General features: G+C 41.7%; 1 long non-coding RNA gene across 1 annotated transcript in view; it reads left to right on the plus strand.

Annotated features, from left to right (window-relative positions):
* The first annotated feature begins 11,961 nt into the window (after nt 1–11,961).
* The window catches only part of LOC109498375, a 31,010-nt gene continuing 20,088 nt past the window's right edge, over nt 11,962–22,883 (plus strand). The window contains exon 1 of the long non-coding RNA XR_002155177.3: nt 11,962–12,108. This is a non-coding gene — a long non-coding RNA (uncharacterized LOC109498375). The remainder of the gene's footprint in view (nt 12,109–22,883) is intronic.

Genomic DNA, 22,883 nt, shown 5'->3' on the forward strand with positions numbered 1-22,883 from the left:
CTATGCATACAGATATTGGCTCCTAAGTGCTGGATTTTATAGGTGTATGTTCTGAGCTTGAAAACACATCATCTGAGGAATGGAGAGCATCGCTTCTGCCTAGCTGAGTGTTGTTCTGGGATCTTAAGGGAGTGCACTGGCCCAGAAGTCCAATGAATCGGAGGTTTTACACCTGAAACTGCTACTGCTTTGGGCCAAATGCTTGTGATCACTTTATTATAGGTCTCAATTATATAATTCTGATAAATGCTAATGACTGCATGGGATGCCTTACCCTCAAGAAGAGCCTGCCTTCATTAAGTGACCTCAGGATCCCCAGGAAGGGCATTAAGCTGGTGAATGCTCCAAATTTCATCATTATAAGACAGCTCATTGTCAATTTCCTAGGAAAGGGTCACGTTGAGGTCCTTTTGGTGCAGTGGTTCTCCATCTAGGATGATGGTGTCCCCAAGGAGACATCTGTCAAAGTCTGAAGACATTTTTAGTTGTTATAAGTGGAGAGAGACAGGGTGCTACCAGCATCTAATGGGTAGAAGCCAGGGATGCTGCTAAGCATCCTCCAGTGTACAAGGCAGCCCCCCCCCCCCCACAACAGAGAATGGATCGGCCCCAGATGTCAATAATGCCGAAGTGGAGAAATCCTGCCTTAACATAAATAAAAGAGGCTATGAAAAGGGGGAGAGGGAAGCAGAATGGGGAAAGGCCCTTTGTGTGGGGAGTTGGAAGCCATCAGCACAGAGAGGAACACATAATGGCAAACTTTTCACTTCGCTGAGGGTTACCCTGAATCTATGCTAGAAAGGCATGGTTATTAGGATTTGTTGCTATCGTTAAGAGTTCAGAATGAAATGAAACAAAAAAGTAGAATGTCCCCAGGCTTTACTCATGGCTGGTGGAAAAGAGGAGCATGAAAAGAAGAAGTCCCCTGGAGAATACAGAATGCAGGATCTAGATGAGCAGCCTGGATCAACCCCCGTGGGGATCTTTCCATTGAGAAAGATGGACATAGTGAACTGCTTCCCCTAATTAGTTGGGTTTTCCATCTTTGCAAAAATACACTGATCGGTATTATCCAGTCATTTGGGAATGAAATTGCACACCTGCGGCAGGTAGTGGGATGATAGATTTGGAACCCTCAGATACCCACAGACAGGCCTCTCTAAGAGGTAACGATGGGCAAATCATGGAGAGTAGTCATTTTTCCCAGGCAAATTCTCCAAAAGTGGTGCGTATTCAATAATTTCCAACAAAGACTTGAACATGGCAGTTGTTGGCTACTCTGTGATAAAAGGGCATTAGAGAAGGCTGTGGAAAGCCAGACTGTGAAGCATGTAGAGAAGGTGCTGAAAGGGTGGCACATTATATTGCAGGCTTGCTTTTCCCCATCAACCACCAACACACGCCCCCTCTCAAACACGCACTGTTGATGTTTAAACTTGTGTACGTCCCTATCAGTTCCTACAAATTCTATCACTGAGGTATCCACAGCGACTCACTACCTTCTTACACTAGACCATGAGTTAGCTCTCTCTTTGCTTCCTGTTTGTTCATAAAGAAACTGTCCAGACTTATTTGGTGTTTTCTTTGCTCAGATGTCAGCTACATGAAGTCACATTGTTCCCACAAGGGGACTTCTTGCTTGTGCCGCTGCCTAGTGTTAACAGAGCGCTAATGCTGCTTGGCATGAAGAAGGCTAGTCATTGTGGCCAAACTTCTGAGAGGTGCAAGAGGCCAAATGTCAGACTGCCAATTAAGCAGCAAGGTGGAAAATTCTTGCCTCTCTTTTGGCTCAAATGAGCCGGTTGGGGGAAAAAATAAACTGAACAGGCAATGAGAAGAAAGATTTCATTTGTTAATGTATTTGAGCAGTGCAACAAATTGTGCTACCATTACTGTCCTGTTCATAGTCACAAATCACGTTTGTATCACACACACACACACACACACACACACACATGCATGCACCACAAGGACTCCAAGAAAGGGTCTCTTTGGCTTCAACTGCTGGAGCTCCTAGCTGGGAAAATCTATATGACAGAATAAGTCAGCTTGCACCCCAAGTTCTGCCCACATGGTCCTGTTAAGCCAATCAATCCAGTTTCGGGGATTCATATTGAGTTATAGAATGTCTATTATTAGGAAAATAGTAGTCATACCTCCGTGTAGTGTTGCACAGTATGTGCACATGCACAATCTTGTTTGATCTGCACAACATCATTCTCCCATTCATTCATAGGATGACACACACAACACACACACGGCAAGTGTGTTGTGTGCCTGGCAAGGGGTTTGTGGGATTAACTGGGGAGAGAGATTAAGTAACTTGACCAGGATCATACAACTTCTAAGTGGTACAACTTGTACCTAAACCTGAGTCTTCTGACCTGTAGCCCACAGACTTTCAATAAGCTACATGTTCCACTATTCACTCCCTTCAATAATTGGCATTTAGCTCAAGTAGGATTAGTCAGTGGGGGCCCCAATTTAATGACAAGCTACTACTGCTTTTTATTTATCTCCTTGAAGTATTCCTCCAAGGAGAGGTGGACTCAGCCTACTCTTTGGCATATCTGGATGATGTCTATGATTAGAAACCCTTACTACCAAAGGGGACAATGTCACCTAGTGACAGCCCTTCAGGTTTTCCCCAGTGGACATTTTCTTCCAAGCTCCTGCCTGTGCTTCTCAACCTTTCAATGATATGCGTAAGAAGTGTGAGTGGGTGGGGGTGCCTGGGTGGCTCAGTTAGTTAAGCATCTGACTCTTGATTTTGGCTCATGATCTCACAGTTTGTGAAATCGAGTCCTGCATCAGGCTCCACACTGACAGTGTGGAAATTGCTTGGGATTCTCTCTCCTTTTCTCTCTACTCCTCCCCCACTTATGCTCAATCAATCAATCAATAAACAAAAACATGAAAAAATAAAAAGAATTGTGAGTGGGTGATTTCATCTTATTTTACAGATGGCCAAATTGTGTCATAGGGATATAAAATGACTTGCTTATAACCACATGCAACATTCCATTGCTCCACAGATTTTTGGTACCCTTGCAACATATAGGTTTTACCTTTTTTTTTGTAACGAAAATTAAATGCATCACAATTATGTAGACATTTTGGCTCTATAGCCCTTTGATTTTCCTTGGACTTGCTAGTTTAAGGTCCCGTTGAGTCCAGGTTTCTTATTTCATATACACATATCACCCTTTATCCAAAGCCTTGAAGAAATTCCTCTTAAGCCAAACTAAAAGCCCATTGAATGGTCAGTGTGGCTTACATTCTGCACCTCTGAATCCTAGTTCTGAAGTCAGGGATTAACATTTCTCTTTCTCTCTCTGTGTCTCTGTGTCTGTCTGTCTTCTTCCCACCCTCTCTCTCTCTCTATCATTCATTCATTCATTCATTCATCTATTAACTTACTCCACAAGTTTTCTAGGAGTATTTATTGAGTACATACTCTGTGCCAAGTACTGTGGCAATCCCTTTGGAATTTATCAACAAATGACCCAATGCTTGTGTGTGTGTGTGTGTGTGTGTGTGTGTGTGTGTGTGTATGAAGATGTGTATATGAGTACAGGTGTGAACTAAGTCACCTATAATTCATATACAAAAATTCTCAGTTTTTTCATGCCTCTTAGACCCAATGTACAAAACAAAAACATTTCTAAAGGATATCTTGGTTTTAATTTCTCTACAACTTTTCTGTAATCTTCTTTTGGTGCAGTGTAATCCAGGGATGGCTTTTATTTTTAGGATCACTTCCTGTCTTTTAACTTGGATGTGTCAAATGGAGGATTTGCACACTTTTCTTCCTACTGGAGACACGATGTAGATGAAACAACTAAGTCCTGTACCATAAATGTTGAAACTTCACATTTTCAGATGCCTCAGCCTCCCCGCAACCAATCTGTGAACATGCCACCCAGCTGACCAGGAGTACCAGTATGATAAGGCTGGTCCTTCCTTGCCACAAGTTCCCTTCTTGCCGTCCCCTGACTGTGACCTAGTGATAATCATACACAGTGGTAAAATCCCCTCATGCCTGATTCCCAATAAAGACACTAGTCCACAGGTCCTCACTCTCTCTTGGCTCCCCACCTGCTTGGTTGACCCCCTTTCTTTTATGTTCCCCCTCCATGTGGCTCCCTCATGGCTTTTGGTGTCCCTGTATCCCTAGGATGTGTGAGTATAATACAATGTGTTTTCCTGTGCCTTTCCTGTGTCAGCTCTTGTGGCCACCCCTGACTGACCATCTCTGAAATAATGCAAAACTTGTCCATATATCAAACTCTTAATCTCTCCTTCCTTCTCTCTACTTCTAAGATAATAACATGCGTTTATATCGTAAAACAAACAACCAACCAAAAGACTGTCCTGAAAAACCAAATCAAACCAAGATCTGCTTGATGTATGACTCACTAAAGGCTTACTCTCTTTTTTTTTTTAATTTTTTTTTCAACGTTTATTTATTTTTGGGACAGAGAGAGACAGAGCATGAACGGGGGAGGGGCAGAGAGAGAGGGAGACACAGAATCGGAAACAGGCTCCAGGCTCTGAGCCATCAGCCCAGACCCTGACGCGGGGCTCGAACTCACGGACCGCGAGATCGTGACCTGGCTGAAGTCGGACGCTTAACCGACTGCGCCACCCAGGCGCCCCTAAAGGTCTCTTTAGCTGCATGGGACCTGGGATCTTGATCTGGGATGACCAGGGGTTTCCCACACTTCCTACCAGGCTCCACATGGCCTCCTAACACTGCCTTCTGTTGGTGCTCTAGATAGATTCTGACCGATGTGCGTATCTTCCATTTGCTCTGTCCAAGGGAGGCAGAGGAGCCAAGCACCAACCATTCCTTTATGGCCCCTTCCACCAGCTCCAGGTAGGTAGCTGGACTAATTATGAGGATGTACCCCCAGTATTGGGGTTTCTGGCTTCTGCAACCATGCAGTTCCAACTAATTTGACTTCAGTCTTTTTCTCAGCCTAATGTATTGGTATATTTTACCTAGGGTTTTCTCCCTTAATATTATTCTCGTTACACTGCTCTCTCAATATCTTCAGGTACCATCTTGCTCATCAATGGTCCAACACCATCCATTTATTAAGCATAGTAATGCCTTATATTTGGAGAACTTTTACATACATTATTCTATTTAATCCACAAGACTGTCAAGTGAGGTAGGCATCAGTCTTACACATATTTAGAAAAACAATGTAAACTAGAGAGCAGGGAAGAAAAGCCCTCGTCTGTAGTGAGTTCTAGACTTTTCTGAATCAGACTCTGCTAGGACCTCCACACAGTTACAACAAAGATGGAAGGGCAGGCAAAGCTCTGTCCACCAGGGACACTGGTGTCCTCTGTATGTTCTACTTCTTTTTAAGGCCTATACTCTGCTCCTGGGATCATCACTTCTTCTGTCGCAAAGTCCATGTTGCCTCAAAACATGGCACTGATGAGATTATTGCATGTTGTTATTATGCTATGATATATGCTATATTTTATCTATATATTATATAGGTTACATATATCTTTCTATACAAAATTTTAATATAATTGTATATAATTATAAATTAACATTTACTGGGTAACTCCTTTAGGATGAACTTTTTATACAGTACACCATTTAATTCTTAGGAAAGATTATGAGAAAAATATTGTCCTAGTTTAAGAGGCTCAGAGATTGGGCAATTTCTCCAAAGTTATACCTGAACAAAGACAGGAACTGTCATCTGACTATCCCTTAAACTCCTCTTTTTACTATACCAATTCAACTCATTTAACTCGTGCAAGATGTAGGTAAGTACAAACTGTGCTCTTGCTCCTGCTTGAATTTCTATGACAGAAAAAGGCAGAGACTGCAACATGGCCCTGTGTTTGCTTAGTAATTGATCAGAGAGGTGAGAGGAACAACAGGGCACGGCAGATGTCATGGGTATGTGACTCACCATGGCTGGAGTGATGGCGGGGGTCCACGGAGCTCCCCTCCTGCTGTCCTAACTGTAACACCCCTGAGATCAGTAGCAGGTGCAGCAATGGGTACAAAGGATGCAGACTGCCACTCTGCCAGGGCCTGGGTGCCTGTGATCACTCTCCTTCTGTGTGACTTTTGCAATCTGCTGGCCCTCTCTCTGCCCGGTTCCTGATTGCTGGGAGCCTTTCCAGCTCTTTTGCTCAATCTCATTAAGAAATGTGGATATATTTTTCTACACCAACATTTAAGTACTTGCACAGTGATCTATATAGGAACGTTTTCCTGGAAAGACTTTGCACGGATTTTCCACTGCCTGCTGCCCTCGCTAGCACTCGGGAAACTGCATTTTTTTTCCTTCCTGGTTGCGTTTGCCACTTACCCTACTGAAAACAGGAATTAAGACTTTAGACAGCTGCTTACCACATAAAATTTTCAAATAAAATATTCCTATTACATTTTCTTAGGGAAAAAGTTCATTCTACTAGATTAGCAAAACTAATGTAAATATGAAGTAATGCCAGTGGCTGCCTGCAGAAGGTGTTTTTAACTTTCCATTTTGACTTAAGGGCCCGTGCATTGAGGTGTCTGTGACACTGCTCTGTGTCACATTTGTGAGTAGGATGATGGTGTAATGCTCCCATAATGGCGAATATTATGTTAATGGAGATTGATGCCAACGTGTACGAATATATATTTAGTCAGGTGGAGGTATTCCCAACTGGTAATGTAACCAGTGTGGTTAAATAATTTACACTTATAAATAGAACAAGGAGGATTCAACTCTTATTCTGGACACTGATTTTACCCTTGCATGAACACTTGATATTATTCTCTGATGGCTAAAGTCTATTTTCACCCTTATGGAAAAAAATGCAAAAATATTCTGAACAAATTACTCAACGAATGGGACCCTAGCTCAGTCTTTCAAAACACCTATGATGAAGCTAGAGAAACCAAGTGCCTCAGAGAGAGATGGCAGGCCTCCTCCCTCTGGATGCGGTCCCCTTGGTCACAGTCATATGGTATGGAGCCAAAGGGTCAGTGGGACAATTGCCAAGACAATTCAAGAGGTGAAATTCACTCCCCTCATTCACTTGTATCAGTAGAAACAGAAAGACCAAAAGGTCAAGGGAAAACTCTCTACTATTAACTCCCTATGTGGTTTGGAGGAAATCACTCAACTTCTCAATTCTCTCATCTATCAAAAAGCCGTCTTCTGAGTTGTTCAAATAATATAATTCTGTTAAGGTGTAAGGAAGCAGTATGTAAAGCAATGGTGATTGGGCAGATAGGCAGAGTTCTGCAGAGCATTCTGAGCCAGGCCAGACGTGGGTAACCTTTCCCTGGGTCAGCAGGCTTATCCAGCAATTTCTCTGGAGTTGGTATCACATAGCACTCCCTTTGCTGCCATAGGCCTCCTGCCCCCAGCCCCTCTCCCAGCCATCCTTGCCACATCTCCACATTTCTGGAGCAGATACCTCTTATCAGGAGCTTTCTCAGAATGTTACGGGAAGATACCTTTCAATAATAGAAAACAGAAGAATCTTTACAGTCCAAAAATCACATAAGGAAGCAGAAAAGCCCCAGTGGACCAAGATGCCAGTCCTTGAAGGCCCCTTTCCCTATGCCAGGGCTGCCGAGGGTCAGTCTTCTTGGCTAAGTTTTTCCCCTTCCTGTGTGGCATGCCTTCATCCCACTGATCCTGACTTCTGTCTTCCAAATCCTCCCAAGGGGGCACCGTCTCTAGAACTTCCAGGGTATATTGCTTGTTTCCCTTTATTCTACCATTCACAGACATATGACTCAGGCGAAGCGGTCCAGCCCAGTCCAGCCCTGTGCCAGGGGATTCTATAATCTGGAGAGTGAAGGAGGAGATGGGATCCTGTCACAAATTATACAGATTTATGAGGGTACTTTCACCAAGATGGCCCAGACATTTGAGAGAAGAACTGGCAGTGCTTTATATCTGAATTACTAAGAGTTTGCTCCCCTCCCAATTTAACTTTGCTATAAGTCCATGCCCATGTCAGTGAGACTGTCTAGGGGAAGAGCTGCAGTGGGTTAGAGCCAAGAAAGAAGTTCTATCTCAATAGGTGGAAGACCTTCCAAGAACAATGAAAAGTCTTTGGAATTTTGTGGGCTCCATGAAATGCAGAGATGACTTAATCCTGGAAGAGTTCCATCAGAACTTGTATGACCAGCTGGCAAAGATACCGTATAGCAAATTTTCATTGGAGCAAATGTTGCTGGAGTCGAAGTTGCATCAGACATTTTAAAAGTTTTCTTGCAATGCCAAGATACTTGGATTCTACAAATAGGTGGGCAGTTCTCCTTCAAGAAGCTCTCCCTCAATTGCAAGTGTATGCACGCATGCGCACACATGCATACACACATGAACATTCACAGGTGCTCTAAGATAGTAAGCTTCCCCATAGAGATCAGGCCCATGCCCAGGAAGATGCAGGACAATGGTTGGTGCTTAAGGGAATGTTGCCCATAGGTAGTAGCTGACTTGTTTGTTATAGGAACAGGAACTCCTGGAGGAAGGGAGAAGAGGCAGGAAAGAAGATAGGAGAAAATACCCAGAAGGCAAAGCTTACCTCTTGGCCTCGTTAAAATACTGTGCAGTAGGCCCCAGGAATCTAGTTCTGGAGCAAGTCCACAAAGTAAGTCTTCAAAACGTTTGTACAAAAGATTCTTAAGTAAGCTCATAAATGTGACACCAAGCAAATACTTGGCAAAATTCACCCAAGTCATAAAAGGAGCTGTTGGGACCCTCCAGCAGCATTACCTGCACTGGCAAAGGCTTGGGTGAGGGGCTGCCCTTCTCCTAATTAGGGATCAGGTAAATGACAGAGATTTCAAGTTTTATTTACATTTGGTCCTGGGCCAGTTCTTTCTGGTCCCTGGACTCCTGTCATAAAAGGGAACCAATATAAATTAGGACGAGACCAAAGAAAACATGTGAACTTTTTATTGTAGAAATGTGAACTTTTCATGGTACGATCAGACCTGATGTGAGCGCATCGTTGCTGGGGACGTTGGGTACAGGGAAAATGCTCTCAGTCATGGACTGTTCTTGGAATTATCCTGACTGCATTTTTCTCTCAATTATTTTGTTTGTAATTGAATCACTAGAATCTTTGATTCAGGCCCTGATCAGAAATGTTCACTGCCAGGCAAAGCTGCATTGGAGGATCCCTCAGCCTAAAAAAATACAATGACATGTGCATGAGTTTCCTAAGGGCTTCCTTGATGAAGTACCACAGCTTGAGTGGCTCAAACAGCAGACATTTATCATCTAACAAGAATGGATGCTAGAAGTCTGAGCAGGCTTGGTTCCTGCTGAGGGGTGTCAGGGAGAAGCTGTTCCTTGGCTCCCGTGTAGCTGGTGCTAGTTTGTTGGTAATCTTTGGCATTCCTTGCCTTATAGAAACATCATCCTTATCTCTGGCTTCATCTTTATGTGACGATACATGCTTGTCTGTGTCCAAATTTCCCCTTCTTGTAAGAACACCATCATATTAGATTAAGCCCATACTAATGACCTTATTTTAACCTGATTAACTGTGTAAAAGCTTACCTCCAAGTAAGGTCACATTCTGAGGTCCTGAGGGTTAACACTTCAGCATATGAATGGGGAGGAGGGCACAATTCAGCCAGTAATCTGATTTTCAAACCAGGAGGGAAAGGAGCTATTGTAAATCAAATTTTCTTTAAAAACCCAAGAAAAAAGTATTTGCAAATCCTGGTAAAGACTGTGATTCCAGGGCTTCAGAAGTACCACTTTAAATAATTTATTTTGCATGTTGATATGCTTGTTCATCGCCCCCATATAAGGATGTATTGGAAAAATTAGTTTATAGTTAAGTACCAAGAAAAACATGGGTCCCCTTCATCCTTTCTGACAAGAACCACATAGCTCACCATGTTTCACCTTTTATTTGTGTTGCCAGAAGTCTCAGAGCCAAACGTAATACTCAGCCTTGGTTTGCTCATTTATTTCTCCACCTTTTGTTGAGTCTGGTTTCACATAGACTTTCATGTGCCTGTTTGAGCAGTTGCTTCATGGCCTTTCTGGTGATAGGTGGATGTATTTTGGTGTAGCCAAAAGGTGATTCTCAATATCACCACTGCCTCTCTGGCCCAACTCCTGAAACCCTAGTCTGTCATGAACTTCTCAATAGGGTTTGCCCCAAGCATTCCTGGATTATCTCTTTAGATGTACCTCCAACCTTTCACCTGTTTGCCAGCTTTTGAAAACAGTGGTTTAACCCTGCTCACAGCATGGAGCATTCACTCTCTTGAGTCAAGTTTTATTCCAAGGGAAAGTCAGGCTTAAAAATCCAGTTGCATAAAATACCAAAGTACCTTCTTTGTATGACAAACAAGAAAGAGAAGGTAAAAAGTCCTGTGTTCCAAGTCTTTAGGGAAGATAGTTATTTCTTTGAAATAGGAGGAATCCAAAATGGAATACACACACACACACACACTCACACACTCACACATACACACACCACCAACAAACTACTAACTCGCTTCAATGTTCATTAGGTCTCTGTGTATCACATTAATGTATTTCAAAATAAAATAATTGACTAAAATGTGTGTTTTTTTTTTTTATTTTGTGAATACCTGGTTGGGCATCTAAAGCTAGGACATACCTCCAGAATTTTCATGGGGCGCCTGGGTGACTCAGTCGGTTAAGTGTCTGACTCTTGATTTCAACTCAGATCAGTTTGTGAGCTCGAGCCCCACATCAGGCTCCGCACTGAGAGTGCCCAACCTGCTTGGGATTCTCTCTCTCCCTCTCTCTGCCCCTCCCATTCCCTCTCCCTCTCAAAATAAACAAATTAAAAAAAAGAGAAGTCTCCTTGGGATTTGACATCTTTTGAGCCACAACGTGGGGCTGTGAATTTTAGTTATAGTTGCCTCAGTTTTACAGAGAGCAATAAAATATGGAGGATTGGCTCACCGAGTTAGGGACTTCAATCCCCTTGTGCTTGCTCTGTATTGTGAACTAATTCTTCCACTGGATCTTTCAGATCTAAATTCGTGTTCAGCTCTGCCCGCACCCTTTTCAGTTATCTGTTAAACAGTTTCGATCATATATATTTTCAGATCCAGAAGACCTTTAATTGGTCTCTAAGTGACTTACTTTTATAGGTTTCATCACTTGGGCAGCTCTCTTCAAATGCTTTCACCTGTGCAACAGCTGTCAGCTCTTCTAGATTCACACCTTCCTCCCTGAGAATCCTTAAGTGTGTTGTCACATTTTGCCTGCCTCTGCTTTTCTGTGACTTCAGTAAAGGTGCCTGGCAGGCAGAGGGCCTGTGAAGCAGTGGGGGCACAGGAAGGCAGAAGGCTCATCCTGTGGGCCAACCCGACCACTTCTGGGCCCTCATGGAAACCTCTGTGCAGCCAGCCTCAGCCCCACAGTCACCCCTGAGGAGGTGGGGAGCAGGCAGGCAGGCTCTGTCCAGAAGGGACAGGGAATCTGGGGAGCACTCAGATTGTTGGCATTTTAATCTCTGTCCAGACTTTGATGAGTGTTAGGAAGACAAAGACAATAGTGCTTCAGAAACATTTTACACCATATCAAAGTGGAATTTGTCTAAAAAAATATGGATACTTAAACAATCATATCAGCATAAGACCTCACTTCCAAAAATTAAAAGAGAAAACGCATGTTTCTGGCTGAGATATAAGCTATAGTGTATGCCTTTCAGCCAAGGTCCTTGGGCAATACTCTAAAAATGTCTTTATTTTGTTGTTATTCTTTTTTTTACGTTTTATTTATTTATTTATTTATTTATTTATTTTTTGAGAGAGAGGGAGTGAGCATGAGTGAGGGAAGAATAGAGAGAGAGGGAGAGAGAGAATCCCAAGCAGCCCCAATGCATGGCTCAAACTCAGGAACCATGATATCATGACCCAAGCCGAAATCAAGAGCCAGATGCTTAACCAACTGAGCCACCCAGGCACCACTTTTGTTATTCTTGAATGACGGTTCAGCTGGTTTAGAATTCTAGATTGAGTTCTATTCCCTCAGCACTTTGAGGTCATTGTTTTCATTGTTCTTTTACAGCCATTGTTGCTGATATGAAGTCTGCCATTAGTTGGATTAGCATTCATTTGTAAGTAATCTCCTTTTTCCACCACTTTTTATTTATTTTTTTGTTTGTTTTGATTTTAATCTTTGGCCGCGTGTGATTTAGATTTTTTGTTAACCAAGTTGGTACTCTGATTTTTATTCAGAGTACTCATCTCTTTCTTGAAATTGTATGAAAATAGAAACCAAAAAAACCCAACAATGATAAGAACTAAATATTTTTATTATGAATAATGAATAACGAAATGTGGCAGAATTAGCAACTGAACATTAACCGATAAATAGATGACTTTCAAAACCCCAGATGTTTGAAAATTGGTTGAAAAGAAATCTCTTGGATTAAAGCAGAAATCATAACGGAAATTAATTGCAAAAGCTAAATAACAAAAGCATAAGTGTCAAAATTACATCTAATCTTTTCTTCTTCATCTCCTTTTTTTCTTCTGTATTTCTGGAGTAGCCACTGTATATTGTATACGGAATTGTCTCCTGCATTTGCTTCCTGCTATCAGATCTCCTTCCCTTTTTTCCCTCCATCATCCTGATCTCTCTCTCTCTGTTTCATTCTGGGGGATTTCTCCAGCTCTAGATTCCATTTTCAAATGCAAGTTTCAAGTTCAGATGCAGGGATGCAGTGTCAAATTCGGTTTTTGTCTAGTAGACCATTACACTACTAAATTGGGGGTGTTTGTTTGTTTGGTTTATTCTGTGAGTATGATTTTCAAATTCAGAATTGATACTAGTTCCTTTTCAGTTCTGATGATCCTTCCTCTGCCAAAACATCCAGTACTTCTTTCAGATTGCTTTTTCTAGTATTCTAAACATCCTTATTTCAAATCCTGTTCCTGACTTCTTTGTGACACACAGATTCGTGGGTGTGAATTACCCCATTCGTGTCATCCACCGACTTCCTCTCAGCGTGTTGGTGAAGAGCAAGGACTCGGAAATCAGGCTGCCAGAGAGAAATTCAGATTCCACCGCATGGTGGCTGTGTGAACTTGGATACGTCAGATGCCTTCTGGTGCCTCAGTTTCCTCATTTGTAAAATAGAGATAATAGTTTCTTCCTCAAGGAGTTGTTATGATGAAAAAGGTCAGTGTGTATAAACCACTTTTCAGATGCCTTGAGCAGCATAAATACTATTTATTTTTCATCGCATAAGAATGAGAATTCTAGTAGGCACAGATTTGAGGGATCCTCCCATTTCCCCTCATCCTCTCCAGAGGCCTCTTCATTACTTCCTGTCAGCTTTACAAAAAGCGGACTTGTATTCATTGGCAGGTGATGTAAATTTTTGTTTATTTACTTTTTTTTCCATTGCTTAGAGAATTCTTTTTCATTGCCCTGAAAAAAGGATGTCTAAGTAAGGATTTCTTTTCACAAATTTTCCTTATTACATCTCCTCTCTTGTCTTAGGTCCTTTTCAGATAGAGAAGTTTATTTTTGTAATACATTTCATTATTGCTTCTGTCTGTTATAGACTGAATATTTGTGTCCCCTCCTCCCCAAATTCATATGTGGGAGACTAATCCCCAGAATGATGGTAGTTGAGGATGGAGGTGAGGAAGTCATGGTGGCACAGCCCTCATAAATGCCACTAGTGCCTTTCTTTTTTTTTTTTTTTTCAACGTTTATTTATTTTTGCGACAGAGAGAGACAGAGCATGAACGGGGGAGGGGCAGAGAGAGAGGGAGACACAGAATCGGAAACAGGCTCCAGGCTCTGAGCCATCAGCCCAGAGCCTGACGCGGGGCTCGAACTCCCGGACCGCGAGATCCTGACCTGGCTGAAGTCGGACGCTTAACCGACTGCGCCACCCAGGCGCCCCAACTAGTGCCTTTCTAAGAAGAGATACAGAGGCTTGTTTCCTCTCTCTGCTCTCTGCCTTGTGAGCACACAAGGAGCCGACCATCTACCAACCAGGAAGTGGGTCCTCACCAGATCTGGGATCTGCCAGGACCCTGGTCTTCGGTGGACCAGGAAGTGTGAGAAATAAATCTGTTGAAGCCACCCAAACTATGGTATATTTTACAGCAGCCTGAGCTGACTACACTAACCATTTGCTGTATTTTCTTCTTAATTTCTGTATGCCCCTTTCCTCATCTATAAAATCAGAAAAATAAGACCTATCTAGCAGGATTGTTCTGAGAATTACTCATGATGAAGGATGCACAGAGTCTAGCCTTGTGCTGCATGAATAAATCATATGCCCACATTAAGAATGCCACAGAAAGGGGGCACTTGCTGTTTCTATTTAAAATATTTTCTTATCCTCCACTTAGTCACACCTTGAGCTCTTGAACAAAAGCAGAAAACAACATAACAGAGGGACTGCTCGTGATAGACAATAAATGCTGGTTCTTCTCTTCCCTGCTTTTCTGAACTTGAATTCATATTTTGACTTTTAGCCTCTTTTCCCATATCTGTCACGATCCTTATTGACATCTCTTCTGCTTCCTCCTCATGTGATGCTGCTTTACAGTTTTGCGCTTCATGCCATTAATTCAATTTTATGATGCATTTAAAAAAATTGGTCACTGCATTAAAAAAAGATTCTGGGATATCTCTTCTGTTCTCCATCAGAGGAGTATTTCATTTAAGAAGCAGTGTCCCCTTGCACCTCACTGAGCACCCAGAAGAGAGTTTCTGACCATTGTTGGTTTTAGTGGCTTTGCTTCAGAAAGATGAGATTTCTTCTTATCTGTATGATATTTTCTTGGATGGTGGATTCCTAATTTATAACCCTCCCCTGTTTCCACTTGCAGCTGTGCAATCAATAGCTCTTTTTAAATACACTTTATCAAGCATTGCTTCCAATGGTCTGAGTGTAGAGTTCTTTGAAAAGGCAGCTGGGAATTTGGTTTTGGAGTTTGATTTTTCGATGTTTTTGTAACTTTCTATAGAAGAAGTTAAACTCTCATGATATGAAATATTATAAAGTGTGGTTTGGGTAAAATTTCTGTGATGTGGATTCTATGATAGTCTTCTTTGGCTGATTTCTGTCAAGGGATACCCTATTACCAGCAGAGGTTTTCTCTTTTGGAACAAAATACCAAATACTCAGTGGCAACAGTCTACCCGAGCCTATAACATATGTTCAAAGGAAACTAGGCTCAAGAAAATTGCCTCCAGGTTCTTTGCACCATCATGGGTGCACTATTATTTAAGTTACCTGTTGACTCTTATGAGGACACAGAACACTGCACTGTCACAGGTGTATGCTGTTTTCTCACAGTTAGAATTACAAATCTAAGCGATATTTGAAAAACTATAAAGATTTGGTTACCTTCCTATTAGTTGTTGATGTTATTAAAGGTAAAGGGATAGATGATTTCTTTTCTTGGGTGTTAAGATGACGTTCTTGAGCTTGGAACATAGTTTTCTTTGAATTAGAGAGACAAGGGTCAACAATGTGCTCCTGAGAAGAGTAGGAATTCATGAGTGTTTGCTCTACGATGACAGGCTCTAAATCCCAAGGAAACCCAAGTCAAGAGGCTCTGGGCTTGTCCTGCCTGGGTTGTCTGTGGTGCTTCCATGTCGTGGAAGTGGAAAAGTTTCTATACAGTTATTTTTAAAAGGAGACAATTTTCTATGTGTTTTGTACTGCAAAGAGGTGAGTTCTGTGGCCGGAACTCATACCTGGCATGTGTGACCATCCAGCATCACACCAGGGTTTATCTGTGTGTAGCATCAGCATGCAGAAAGGCAAGAATGGACAATGGTTAGAGGTGTGGGCTCCAAGGGGTAATACCCTGGTAATAAGACAACTGGTAAACATTTATCAGGGGCCAATCTCCATGTGAGGCACTCACATAGACGTTACCCCATTTAGGTATTTAGATTAAATGTTAACCTGTTTCAAGTGATCTGCCAGACAAGTACTGCTGTTCCCCTTTTATAAATGAAGCAACCGAGGGACGTGGTGGAGCGGCCTTGGGAAAGTTGCTTGTTCTCTGTCATTGTGGACTTGGCCCTTATTATGCTGCGGTCCCTTCCAGCTCTGACACTCGTGGCTCTGGCCTGTTCCACTGCTTGCCAGTCTGTTCCACATACAGGCCAGAGACATTGCTGGCAGACGCTGTGTTTCCCTTCACATTTATGTGATTGTGGTTTACAAATATACTCATTCTTTGAGTATGCCAACTACTCTCTTCAAAATACACCAGAGCCCAATACCCCACCAGAAGCTGGCTCAGAAAATGCTCCAGAGGCTGCTCAAGGCTGGCTTGGAAACCCATTCTCTGAATTAAGCCAAAGAAAGATGCCAACTTACTCTGCAGGGGAGAGAAGGCCTCATATAGAGTGGGACACAGGCATCCTGTGCTACTCATTCTTTAAGACCAGAAGTAATCATCAACATGCTGTTTTTGGTGCCAACCATGGGCACAGGAGTTACTAATCATTAATACCATGAATGCAACCTTCAGATTATTACCCAGAGTGATTAAAAGCAGCCAATATGGCCACAAGTGCCGACTATGTAGCTCAGGCTGCATTGGTGGCGTCATATTCCCTGGAAGAAGGACTAGCCTCCTCCCTTCATAAAGGCCCTCACCCAGCCAAGAGCCTTCCTCTCAGCACTTTGTGGCCTTCCCAGGATTCAAATCAGAGAACTTATCTCACTCATCAAAAGAATGTAGTTTCTAAAACATTGATCTTAGCAGCTCTCAGTGCCCTGAGGACTATTTCATGGGGACTAATTTGTGAGCCCTAACTGTATGTTTACACTTTAAATGTTACATATATTTACATGTCAGCTCTTGCAGAGGATACATTTGTATAACAGGTTCAAAGAGAACTAAACTCTATAAACTCTTTGATGAGGCTATTTTTTATTTTAATAAATGTAATGAAGATCAAAACACTTGGAAGAGTTTTAAGAGTGTCCGAATGCCATCAATCCTAGAATTTATCTTATTGGATAAAAGGAGGTGGCTAATCAGAATTTCTCACCCAATTATTCTTACATAGTGGAGGTTGTGAGTACCTTTGGACATTGGACAACAATGTAATACATGTGAGTACATTGGACAACAATGTAATAACAACATGTGATACCTGCACTCACAAAACAATCTTATAGAAGCTATAATAAAAGTGGCAAAAAATGGCTTAACGTCTTTAGAATTGACAGAATCCTGTTGTGCTTAGCTTAGAAAATAAGATGCTCTCCATGATGGACAAGCAAGGTAGAGGTGTTAACATTTCAAACACATAAACACTCTTAAGTACACACATGGATGATATCCTATTGGTACCTTCTCTTTATACTACAGAAACATTGTTCAGGATTCCTAGTTCTACTGACCAAGGGGCCTGATGAATTTCCCAAGTGAAAATATCAACAGTTAATAAATCAATTTTCTTTTTAATGGGATAAAGGAGGCAATAGTTCCGGTGGGGTAGTAAAACCTGGGTAAAGGCATTATCCAAACTCCATTCTATGTGCTAGTCAAGACAAAGTTTACTCTGAGAGTCTTTGTGGTGTGTGTGAAAAATAGGCATGAACTGTGTTGTTTTTGCAATTTAATATCCATTTCAGTTCAAATTTATGGCAGAAAACTATAAAGTTGCAAATAAAAAGCGTTCAAAAGCAAAACATATCCAATCTCCATATCCCTCTATAAAAGTCTGGAATTCTTGTCGGGCATTCTTCAGAAATGCTATCTAGACTTCAAAGTGCCCTTCAATCCTCCCATTGAATGCTAACAACCCGAGCCTTCAGGCTGCCCTCATTTCCGATGTCACAGCAACCCTACACCCCCATCTTGACAGGAAGATGGCCTCACTGCCAGGTATCTCTTCCTCCCCCACCTCAGCTGGACTTTCCCCACCAGCTGGAAAGACTTTGTTGCCTTTCGGACAATAGAGCCCATAGTTGTGACATGTTAAGTCTCACATGAGATTCGTACACATTTACCATCCCCACTTTCAACCTTCCCTCTCTACCTTCTCTGTAGTGATTTTGACTTCCTGTTATCATATCCGTAATTAAGACAGTTACTGTCAGGCAAGTTTGTTTTGCCACATCTGCAGTCAACAAAGGCTGAGAGGGGAAATCTCATTCTATACTCCAGAGAAAAAAACCAGAGTCTGGCCTTTTAGAATAGAGATGAATGGGCGAGAGAAGAAAACAGTACTAGAGTAAAAAGACCACACTTTCCCAATTCAAGTAGCCTTGAGTGTCAAATCCTTGCTCAACTATTTACAGTGCATGAGACTTTGGAAAGGTTATTTCACTTTTCTGAGACTTTGGTTCTGCACAGGCAAAACAGGATAAAATGCATTCTTTATAGTGTTCCAGGGAAGATTAGGGATTATAAGATTAGGGATCATAAGTGCCTTCTGACCCTTATAAGTGTGGGCGCTGCTGTAGTCACAGATGTAGTGGTTATGGTGGTGGAATTATTGAGGGTAGATGGCGCTCATGGAGTTGGTGTAAGTGGTGGTGTTGGTGATGGTGCTGGTGGTGGTGACAGTGGTGAAAGTGAGAGAGAAGGTGGTGTTAGCAATGCAGTGGTGGTTAGAAAGTTGCTGAGTCACACAGAGAGGACCTCCAGACTTCTATGGAGAGTCTGACAACAGGCTTCAGTTAACATAGGCTCTGGGGACACAGACTTTCCTTAATTTTCCAGGCACATAAGCCTTGAACAATGGTGCAAAGTTAACATGCAAAGTGAAAAGTGAAATCAGTTTTGGATGCGTGAAATTTAAGCGTGCACATTAGGGAAACTTAAAAAAAAATTTTCAAGGACAAAAAAAAATAAAACCATTTGTTTTAAATGCTATGTCCATGTCACTTGATAATGCTAGAGAAACAGGCCAAAGAATTAGAAAGAGATTTAACACACACACACACACACACACATACGGACACACATCCTTTGGTTCAATTAACAATCTTAGAAAAGAGGTACTGTATTATTATCTAGATTTTACAGATGAGAAAGCTAAGGTTCAGAAAAGCAGGAAGCACTGTAGAAAGTTCTTGGGCTTCAATCCTAAGTTTTGTATGCACCGGTTGTTTGACTTCATCTTTCACTCCCCCTCTTCAAACTGTAATTTCTTCATCCTTGGCAATAATGCTAACAATCATGTTCAAGAATTGTTATAGGGCATAAACAAGTTATATTTTTGGTCTACAACAGTGGCTGCTTCATATAAAAGATCAAACATGATACTTATATAGAAAGCATTCAGCAAAAATACCTACCTTCCATTCATTCATTCATTCATTCACTCTTGAAATTATCCTTCTACCCTCTATTATTTTATTCAAACAGTCCAGATAGACTGTATGAGAAGCCAAGAAGTCCATGTTAAACCTCCAAGAATTCTATCAGTTGGGAATTTTGGGTTTCAAGGAATAGAAAACCTGATCTAAATTTATAAAGGAATTTATTGCCTAATGTGACTAAAAAGTCAAATATCAGACATGGCTGGACCATGGGCTTCACTGATGTTTATGACTCAGTTTCTGTCATTTCCACTCAACATAAGCTCCTGTGAGCTTGTTCCTTTTTTGGTCTGACTCTCCTCTAATGATTGTAAGGTTAGGAGCTTCTAAATGTACATACCCCCACTGTTAAGTATAGCATAAGGAAAAAGTTTCCCTCATAACTCTCCAGCCCAGGGCCTGACTTCCAGGCAGGGGGATACAGTCCAGAACGAATCACTTTTCCCAGTGAAATTGGTTACTCTGTTCAGCTTCAACCAATGAGTACTTCCCCCAGGAATATTGGAGGCAATTTCCCACACCACACACACTGAAGGGGGAGAAAGCTGTTTCTCCAAGAAAATGCAAGTTATTGTGCTATCAGAGGAAGGTTGAATTGACTCTGGGTGGCAAAGCAACAAGTTACCACTATAGGAACTAACACTGTTCTTCCCAAACCTGGTCTTCCCCACACCCCCCTCCCTCAATATTCCCTTTCTATGATCCATCTTTTCCAAAAGCTGAAAGCCCAGGAGTCATCTTGGACACTTCCCTTGACCTTCCTGTCAGCCACTGTGTCGCTTTGGCCAGTTTCTGTCAATTGTATCTTTTCTCTCTCTGGCCTCCCATATACTATTGTTCTGTCAACACAAAATGCTGTTTACTGCCCTTTATCCTAGTTAGTGTAAGATATTCGCTTAAATGTCAAACTTTCCTGATCCTCTGCTAAATGTAAGTTTCCTCTGTTACGTTTTCGAATCTCTGACCACAGTTTGTAATTATAAATGAGAGTGAATGGTCAAATGAAAACTGGAGCTTACAATGGCATGGTCTGTTTTCATTCACCGTGGCCCTAGTGACAATCAAAATGCTGACATGGAGGGTGTAGTGTTCCATGAAATATTTCAATGAATGAATGAGTGAACGAACGAATAAATGAATGAATCCAGATGCCTTGTCCATTATAATGGAGGTAATAAGTGATCAGTAGGTCAGGGTGAGGTCTTCTGACCACATATCCAGAGCCCTTTCTTCTCCCCTGGGAAGAAGCTTGGTGTAACTGGGCAAGGTTAAACAGCCTGTTAGAGTTTTCTGACCAGAAGTGCAGAAGCTGCTTTTAGACAACTGGCTTGAGCAATGGAAACTTGATCAAGGCAAAAGAGCCCACAGCAACCACCTGGCTGAATACAGACAGGCCCATCAAGTGACCCACCTCAAAATATCCATAAGGCCTACCTAACCAATGGGCTACTTATACCTAGGCACAGTTACCAAAAAAGGAAAAATTCCATATGTTGCCACGCCTCTTCACCTTCCCTTTTAAAAAATAGCCTGTACCCATCGCCTCCTGGTTGACAGCTTCCCCTCTGCTGTTCCACCTGCTGCTCCCCATGGTGTATTCAGTAAACCTCTATCTACTCTGTTCTGCCTCTGGTGAGTCCTTTCACTGCCAGCATCACCTTCTTCATATCAATTGTCCCACATTTGGGGGCCCCCATGTGAACAAGAGACACCACTTTTAGACACCACAAGAAGGAAGTGGGGAGATAAGAATGGCTCATTGACTGGATAAGGTGGGAAACTGTCCCTGAAAAGATGGCACAGCAGAGCAGTAAGGGAGCTTAATAACTTTGAAATGCCAGTGAACCTGTGTTTGAGGGACTCATAAAGGGGTATATGCCTTAAGAAGTGAAGAACAAGAAGATGTTGACTGAAGTCCCCTTCCTCCTTTCTGTAACAAAACCCCTGTGAAGCTGCTAGTCACAGGCTGGGATTAGTCATCTTCAGGTCCTGGGACCTGAAGCATTCAGCCCAGAGCCTATAAGAATGGCTTTTTTCCCCTCAAAATCTGCAGAACCCTGTCCTAGTCTAGGATACCAGAATTCTTCCCATTCACTCTGGAGTTCTGTTGGGGCCAGAGCCAATATCAACCTACTAGTCTGTATCTGTTGGGTTTCCCAGAGAAGCAGAACCAACAGGGTGTGTGTGTGGGTGTGTGTGTGGAGAGAGAGAGAGAGAGAGAGAGAGAGAGGCAGAGGGAGGGGGGACAGATTTATTTTAAGGAACTGGATCCTGTGACTATGGAGGCTAAAAAGTCCAAAATCTACAGGATGGATCATCAGGCTGGATACTCAGGGAAGAGCCTATGTTGCAGTTCAAGTTCAAGGCTGTCTGCTGGCAGAATTCCTTCTTGCTCAGGGGCAGTCAGTATTTGTTCTATTCATGCCTTTCATCCACATTATGGAGTGCCATCTGCTTTATTCAAAGTCTACCAATTTAAATGTGAATCTCATCCAAAAACCATCCTCATAGAAACATCAAGAATGATGCCTGATTAAGTGTTTGGGCATCATGGTCTCACCAAGTTGATGTATAAAATTAACTATCGCATTATCTAAACCATTGATCTTGGCCAAAGTTAAAGTGTTAAGGTAAAGTGTTTGCTTCTGTGGTATAAATAATAAGAACTAATGAGATCTATTACCAAAAATTATCTTCTCATTGGGCGCCTGTGTGGCTCAGTTAAGCAACCAGCTCTGGATTTTGGCTCAGGTCATGATCTCATGGTTTGTGGGATAGAGCCCCATGTTGGGCCCTGTGCTGACAGCAGGGAGCCTGCTTAGGATTATATCTCTCCCTCTCTCTCTGCCCCTCCCCTACTCTCTTTCTCTCAAAATACATAAATAAACATTAAAAAAATTGTCTTCCCTGCTTCCTGCCATGTTGTGAAAATTCCACCACTTGAGATTCATATTTTCATGTTCAAGAGTCCCTGTTAAAACTTAAATATCTTGTGGAGTTCTATCTTTATCTTCTCACATTTTATTGGCAAATTTTATAATTTAGAAATAGAAATAGAATATAATATATATTATATTATATGTAATAAATATAAATATTATATATACTATATATAAATAAATATATAATAAATAAAATATATAAATATAATGAATAAATATATAAATAAATACATAATAAATATAATTTAGAAATAGAAAAACAGATTAAAAATAAGAAGGTGGTTGTAAGGACTAAATGAGAGTCAAGTTTGGTACAGTTTCTTTAAGTTGTAAGCACTCTATAAGTAACAATTGCTTTTGTCACTATCATTATTGTTATCATATACAGAATCTACACAATTTTGTGTTAAATAGACTTTGCCATTTTATAGCTGATAAAAAAAGTAGGTTTAGTGAGCCATAGGGTAACTTCCCAAAGTCATGCCTCTAGCCGGAGACAGAGACAGGGGCTGACCTGTAGTCTGTGTGAAGTCCAGGCCTTTGTTATTTTTTCTGTCTTGCTATTCCCACTCCTGTATTTCCCAAACTGACCATAATCCCAGGATGAAGGCCGGGTTTTAC

This window comes from Felis catus, chromosome A3 (genome assembly GCF_018350175.1).
Source record: "Felis catus isolate Fca126 chromosome A3, F.catus_Fca126_mat1.0, whole genome shotgun sequence".
NCBI classification, from domain to species: domain Eukaryota; kingdom Metazoa; phylum Chordata; class Mammalia; order Carnivora; family Felidae; genus Felis; species Felis catus.